Raw genomic sequence first — 8,049 nt, forward strand, 5'->3', positions numbered from 1 at the left:
GTTGTGCAGCCATCACCACTATCTTTCAGACTTTTTATCCTCTCAAACAGAAACTCAATGTCCCTCAAGTAATAACTCCCCATTCCCTCCTCTTTCCAGCCCCTGTAAACCAGTAATAACTTTTTGTCACCATGCATTTGCCTATTCTAGATATTACATATAAGTGGCATCATATATTTATCCTTTTGTGTCTGACATATTTCACTTAGCATAATGCTTTCTAGGTTCACCCATGTTATCAGAACTACATATATCAGAACTACGTTTTCTTTCTAGCTCAGCAATATTCTGTTTATGGATATACCACACTTTGTTTATCCATTTGTCTGTTTATGGATACTTAGGTTGTACCCCACCTTTTGGCTATTGTGAATAATGCTGCAGTGAACACTAGTGTACAAGTATCTGAGTCTTTATTTTCAAGTCTTTTGGGTATATTCCTAGGAGTGAAATTGCTGAGTCATATGGCAACTCTGAGTTTAACATTTTGAGGAATACCATACTGTTTCCAACAGTAGCTGCACTGTTTTACATTCCCACCAGCAGTGGATGAGTCTTCCAGTTCCTCCACATCCTCGCCAACACTTGTTATTTTTCCCTTTTTCTGATAATAGCCATCCTAGTGGGTATGAGGCGGTATCTCATTGTGGTTTTGAGTTGCATTTCTGTAATGACTAATGATGTTAAACATCTGGTCAGCCAGAATTTTTACCATCATCTTCCTCACTTAGCCAGCCAGTATTAAATTAAAAATACATCTGATGCCACAAATTCTGCACCTTTTAGGCAGTGTGATCTCTTCTAGGCATATATAGATCTATGTTGTTTACATGGTTTCATTTATCATTTTATCTAGATGTCTGAACTGGTATAAGCCAGCTGGATTTTGTTGGAGTTTAGACCTTGAAGGGTAGAACACAAATCTATCTTTTCAGGGGTACAGAACATGCCAAACCCATTAGTCTCTATAGTCAAGAAACATGAGATGTCATTAAATGCCAGGTTGCTGTTGCTCCAGAAATACTTACAGCGTCATAGCAGTTTGGGAGGGGAGGCTTGGCATACCAGAGTGTTTACTAACTGGGAGCACTCAGTGTAGCAATAAGAGAGTGAAGATTGGGTTGCTATAGAGGCTTTCAAAAGAATCTAGGGGAACCCTGCTACAGGTGGCATAGACTTCATTTACCAAAGCACGTTAGGATTAATTGTGTAGTTTTTTAGCCATATTAGGATTTTCACTATAACAAATTACACGAATTCTTCTTCTAGAGAATTTAGTACATCAAAATGTCCTGTGAATTAGGTTTTTTAAATTTCAAGTCTAGCAGTAATCAAAAAAAAATTTTTTTTAATCCAGCTGAGATAAAAAGAACTACAGAAACAAAACAACAAAAACCAATGCTACAGATAATGTAAGAGTAGAATGAATATGCATATTTTAATTGAAGTCTCATGGCTCTTGTCCTAGCTCTTCCATTAACTACCTGTCATTTTGGCCAGGTCACTTAACCTGACTGAACCTCTGCATCCTCGACTATGAAATGTGGCAGTTAGGTTTCTTTGACCTTGATATTTGATGATACTTTGAAGAAATAGCAGACTCATAAATTTCTGAGAAGAGTTCATATAAGCAACATTTCATCAGACCCTTTTTTTCCTTATCCCTGTAAGCAGTGTTTCTAGATTCTCAGTACTCAGGTCATTAATCCAAGAAATTGTCTTTCAGAATGGCGTCAACATCAGTATCTTTAAAAATCAGTTCTGAGGATTGCCTTTAATATTAATCAGAATTCAAAAGAAACTGACCTTAGACTAAAACTGGCCTCCTGCTGACCGCAGAGGCACCTGCTTTTTTCTTTTTTAATCTTCTTTGGTTTTGGTGTAACCTAGGTATTATGGGTTGAATTGTGTCTAAAAATGTGTGTCAACTTGGCTAGGCTGTGATTCCCAGTATTGTGTGATTGTCCACCATTTTGTCATCTGATGTGGTTTTCCTATGTGTTGTAAATCCTACCTCTATGATGTTAATGAGGCAGGGTTAGAGGCAGTTATGTTAAGGAGGCAGGACTCAATCTACAGGATTAGGTTGTATCTTGAGTCAAACTCTTTTGAGATATAAAAGAGAGAAGCCAGCAGAGAGGACAGGGACTTTATTACTACCAAGCAAGAAGAGCCTGGAGCAGAGCAAGTCCTTTGGACCCAGGGTCCCTGTGCTGAGAAGCTCCAAGAACAGGGGAAGATTGGTAACAAGGACCTTCCTCCAGAGCCAACAGAGAAAGCCTTTCCCTGGAGCTGGTGCCCTGAATTTAGACTTCTAGCCTCCTAAACTGTGAAAATAAATTTTTCTTTGTTAAAGCCATCCACTTGTGGTATTTCTGTTATAGCAGCACTAGATAACTAAGACACTAGGTTAACATTTTAACATATGAAGGCTTTATTTGGACAAATGTTATTTCACTTAGTTATAAATATACTAAAAATTTGACTGAAATTTTTCCAGCTCACAAGTTTCCCTCAGCCCTTTTCTATCTTAACAGGGCTATAGTGAGTAAGAGGAAGTATCACCAGCAGAGAAACAGTTGTGGTTTTCAATCTGTATTAAAAGGTTTACCTTCCCATAACCTAATTTATTGTTTTTAATGTTCTTAACAGAAGTAACACATATGCGTGAGAAAGAGGCACTACACTCCTTTTAGATTTTTCCATGTTAACTAGTTATTTGAAAGGTTTTATTGATTGCTTTTTGTTAAACTAAAATGCAATTAAATTAGAAATTTTTAAAATTGTACTTAAAAATGATAATTGTCTTAGTTATCTAGTATTGCTATAAGTGGATGGCTTTAACAAAGAATTTTATTCTCTTGGAGTCTAGAAATCCAAATTCAGGGCACCAGCTCCAGGAGAAGACTTTCTCTCTCTGTCGGCTCTGGGGGAAGGCCCTTGTCATCAATCTTCCCCTGGTCTAGGAGCTTCTCAGGTGCAGGAACCCCAGGTCCAAAGGGCACGCTCTGCTCCCAGTGCTGTTTTCTTGGTGGTATGAGGTCCCCCATCTCTCTGTTCACTTCTGTTCTTCATATCTCAAAAGAGATTGACTTAAGACACAACCTAATCCTGTAGATTGAGTCCTGCCTCCTTAACATAACTGCCTCTAATCCTGCCTCATTACCATCATAGAGGCAGGATTTACAACACACAGGAAAACCACATCAGATGACAAAATGGTGGACAATCACACAATACTGGGAATCATGGCCTAGCCAAGTTGACACACATTTTTGGAGGACACAGTTCAATCCATAACATTTTACCCTTTGGTCCCCAAACATTCATGTCCTTGCTACATGTAAAACACATTCACCCCATCATATAGTAAAAGTCTTAAGTCCAAGATGAAATCCAAAAATTCCTCTTCCATCTGTGAAGTCTAGAATACAACTTATCTGCTTCCAAAGTACAATGGTAAAACAGGCACAAGCTAGACATTTCCATTACAAATAGGAGAAATTGGGGGGAATGAAGGGATAACAGGCACCAAGCAAGTCAGCAGAACAAATTACATCAGCCCTCGAAGCTTGAAAATAATCCTTTGTTCTCTGAAACCATCTAGGCAGTGACCCTGCCCTCCAGACTCTGGGTGTTGGCCACATTCTCCGGATTCTGGGCGGAGGCCCCTTGGCCCTGGGCTTCAGCTCCACTTTCCAGGCCCACTGGAATGCAACTCTGCTCCCTTGGCTTTGGGCAGCGCCATTCTCCTAGTCCATCTGAGTGGCACCCCTACCTCCTTGGTCCCACAGGCCCTGTTCTTCTGCCTCTTGGGCATTGCAGCCCCACCCCCTCAACTTTAGGCAGCAGATCTGGCCCCATCCCGCTTTCACTTGTGAATGGCAGTCCCAAACAATGGAACCGAGTTGGTGAAGATCTGACTCTGAAACCTATGAGGCTGTGGCCTCACCCTTTGAAGCCCCAGAGGCCATGACTCCACCCTTTGAGACGCCAGGGGTTGTGGCCCTACCCTTTGCAACTAAGGCAGCTCTGCTTCCTGTGCTCCTTGTCTCTCCCGCTTCTACTTCCTGATTCTCTGGCCTCTCGGCCCTTCGAGACTCACCAACCACATCTGCCCTGATGGGGCAAGTGTTCTGAAGCTCTTTAGCTTCACCGATAATTGCCTGGAGGCACCCTACTTCACCAGTAAACTTTGGCCAGAAGGCACTCAGCTCTCTTGCTCCATGGGTTGGCAAGCCCAGCTCCACCAATAAGTGTCTGAAGGCACCCCATTCCGCCAGGAAGCCTCCTGCGCAAAGGCACTCAGCTCTCTTGCTCCATGATTGGCTCCAGTGCTGTCTCGCGCCAGTCTCCTGGTTCTGCTGCTGCCATTTCTCTGATGCTGCTTCTCGCCATCTGCACCATCTCCAGTGTAACAGGTCTCCTCACTTCCTTCTGAGTCCTCACCAGAATTGTCTTTGATGTCCATAATTCCATCAACAGCCTCTTCAGGATAATCTAGGCTTTTACTATTAGGTACTTTAAAACTCTTCCAGCCTGTATCCATTCACAGTTTCAAAACTGCTTCCACATTTTAGGTATCTATTAGAGCAGCACCCCACTCTTGGTACCAAATTCTTAGTTATCTAGTACTGCTATAACAGAAATACCACAAGTGGATGGCTTTAGCAAAGAGAATTTTATTGTCTCACAGTCTAGTAAGCTAGAAGTACAAATTCAGGGTGCTAACTTCAGGGGAAGGCTTTCCCTCTCTGTTGGCTCTGGGGGAATGTCCTTGTCATCAGTCTTCCCCTGGTCTAGGAGCTTCTCTAGGTGCAGGGACCCCAAGTCCAAAAGACGTGCTGTGCTCCCAGCGCTGCTTTCTTGGTGGTATGAGGTCCCCCTGTCTCTCTGTTTGCTTTTCTCTTTTATATCTCAAAAGAGATTGACTTAAAACACAACCTAATCTTGTAGATTGAGTCCTGCCTCATTAACATAACTGTCTCTAATCCTGCCTCATTACCATCATAGAGGTAGGACTTACAATACATAGGAAAATCACATCAGGTGATGAAATGGTGGACAGTCACACAATACTGGAATCATGGCCTAGCCAAGTTGACACACATTTTTGGGGGACACAATTCAATCCATAACATTAATGTAAAAAAATAATACTATCATAAAAATCAAACTTTATATAACATGTTAACTAGAATGTATATCTAGTCTTAAGACTAGTTTTAAATACTTCTAATATTTTCAACAGGAATGAATTTCCAGTTTATTGAAAATTGTTGTGGCGTGAGGTTTTTTAATTTATTGTATTTACAATGAATAAAATGATTTGATAGGTTCAGTCATTGCAGATTTGCATAAGCTGATATTTGAAAATAGTTCCTTATTCCTGATACCTGACTTTGGTGTTTGATAACTTCAAGTACCTGAGACCCAGAAAAAAGAATTTCTGCAGTGAAAAGACAGCTACATCTAGTGGTTGGTGGCATTCGCTTTGGAAAATTAGGTTTATGGAAAAAATCTTCATGGCTGTCTTTGCTGACATTCTGTGGTCATGTGAAGCATTGCAACTAATTTGGTGTGTGTGTATAACTTGTAGGTATAATTAACATACCATAAAATCCACCTATTTTAAGTGTACAATTCAATGGTTTTTATCAAATTTACCAAATTGTGCAGGCATCGCTTCAATCCAGATTTAGAAAATTTCCATCACCCCAAAAAGATCATTCATACCCATTCACAGTTAACGAATTTGGTTTTATTTTAATTATCATTCCTAAATTTATCAGTGACTAAGACTGAGCTAAGTTTTGCTGTGGTACAAAGAATGGTAAAATCTATCTTTTATAATTTGCAGTGCCTGGAAATTTCATGATAACTAGGAAAGAATTCGGAGCCCTGGTGGCACAGTGGTTAAGAGCTTGGTTGCTAACCAAAAGGTCAGCAGTTCGAATCCACCAGCCACTCCTTGGAAGCCCTGTGGGGCAAACAGGTTGTGTTTTGTAGGAAAGAATTCTGTTCTTGAAGTTTTGTTTTGTTTTTCTTTCTTTCTTTTTTTTTTTTTTTTAAGGAATCAAGACTTAGAAAAGTCAGATCTATTCAGCATATATTTCCTAATCAGGTTCTTGGGAATAAAGACTATACTCAGAAATTTAAAGATTTGCCATTATTAAGCCTATTTGGGGATCAAACATGCATTTTTAAAAAAGCATTATGATTCTGCTCTTATCACATTCGTCCCTCAAGGATTTGCTCATAAGTAAAGGCTTACCTAAATGAAGGGCCTTAAACTCTGTCAAGGGGACAATGGAATTCTTGCCTTTTGTGCAGGAGACCTGAGTTCGATTCCTAGCCAATATACTTCATGCACAGTCACCACCTATCTGTCAGTGGGGGCTTGCGTGTTGTTATGATGCTGAACAGACTTCAGTGGAGCTTCCAGCTAAGATAGATGAGGGAGAAAGGCCTGGCGATCTACTTCTGAAAAATCAGCCAATGAAAACCCTATGGATCACAAGGTCTGATCCTGTTGTCCCTAGAGTCACCATGAGTTGGAGGTCCACTCGACAGCAGCTAACACCACCACCACCATCCTGTCAGAACTGACGGGGATCAAGGGAGAAAATGCTGCCTCAGTTTTTGCAAATTTTGTGACTTCTGTTGATCTGGTCCTGAGAGTCTCGGTTTCCATCAATACAATAGAACAAACTAAAAATCGAACAACAACCCCTCCTCCACCCCAGAAAGACTCTAAAGTGCCTCAACACATTAAGTTTAAAAAAGAAGAAGAAATGGAATCGATATTGAGACGTTGGGAGTTAAGGCAAAACCTTTACTGTTTAAATTATATGAATTTTTTATGAAGATGTTTTGTCACTTATTTGAATAATTGCTAATCCTGATGCTTAATACACATTTTTTGATGATAATAATTTAGAGTAACAGGCCAGAATACGGCAATATATGATTGTGTTAGTTTCTTAAAAAAGACTAGAATTGCTCATAGGACACGCCAAGCTCTTCATCCTGCCTGTTCTATGCATTCCATCCTACGTTAGAAATTACGTGTGGGGTAGTAGCAGTACTACCACATAAATCTGAGGCCTGATAGCTGGCAGTGACTCCTCTGGAAATAGGGCAAGTGCCCTTTAACAGCTAAGTGGAGAGGTGCCTCAGTTATTTATGCCTAGCTGTATCAGTCCACAATAACCTTCAAAATTATTTGACTGCAGCAATAGAGACAAACTGTGTCTTCTCCGTCCAAGGTACTGTCTTTGAGCTTTGTGTGTTTATCTGTGGATCCTAGGGCAGTGAATAATCGCCACATGCTAGTTGTGGCACTGTTAGATTATTGTGCTAGATTCAAGACACACATACATATGGTGGCCTAGTTAACTATTTGTGGCTACTTAAAATACTTCCTGTATCCTCTGAAATGGGCATAGAATGGGTAGCACAGGCCCTCCAGACCTGCAAATCCCTCTAGGTGCCCAGGATGACACTGAGCAGAGTGATGCGTCCATCTCAGGGCTGCTTTGTCCTATTTGGGTAAACCAGTTGCCGCAGAGTTGATTCCAGCTCATGGTGACCCCGTGTGTGTCAGAGTAGAGCTGTGCTCCATTGGGCTTTCAACAGCTGATTTTTCAGAAGTAGATTGCCAGGTCTTTCTCCCAAGGCACCACTGGGTGGACTCAAATTTCCAACCTTTTGTTTAGCAGCCAAGCACGTTAACCCTTAGCAATACCCAGAGACTCCTACTGGGGTAAACCAAAAAAACCAAAACCAAACCTATTGCCATCGAGTCAATTCCAACTCATAGCAACCCTGTAGGACAAAGTAGAACTGCCCGGTAGGGTTTCCAAGGCTGTAATCTTTTTTTTTTTTTTGGTTTTGGGTAGATATTCAAATTGTCTACAAAAAGTGACAATTTTATCTCTTTGTTCATCTAAAATTTTTCTTTCTTATTTATATTGTACTTTAGATTAAGGTTTATGAACAAATAGTTTCTCATTAAATAGTACACGTATTGTTTTATGAGAATGGTGA

This window comes from Trichechus manatus, unplaced genomic scaffold (assembly GCF_000243295.1).
Source record: "Trichechus manatus latirostris isolate Lorelei unplaced genomic scaffold, TriManLat1.0 scaffold00195, whole genome shotgun sequence".
Lineage (NCBI taxonomy): Eukaryota > Metazoa > Chordata > Mammalia > Sirenia > Trichechidae > Trichechus > Trichechus manatus.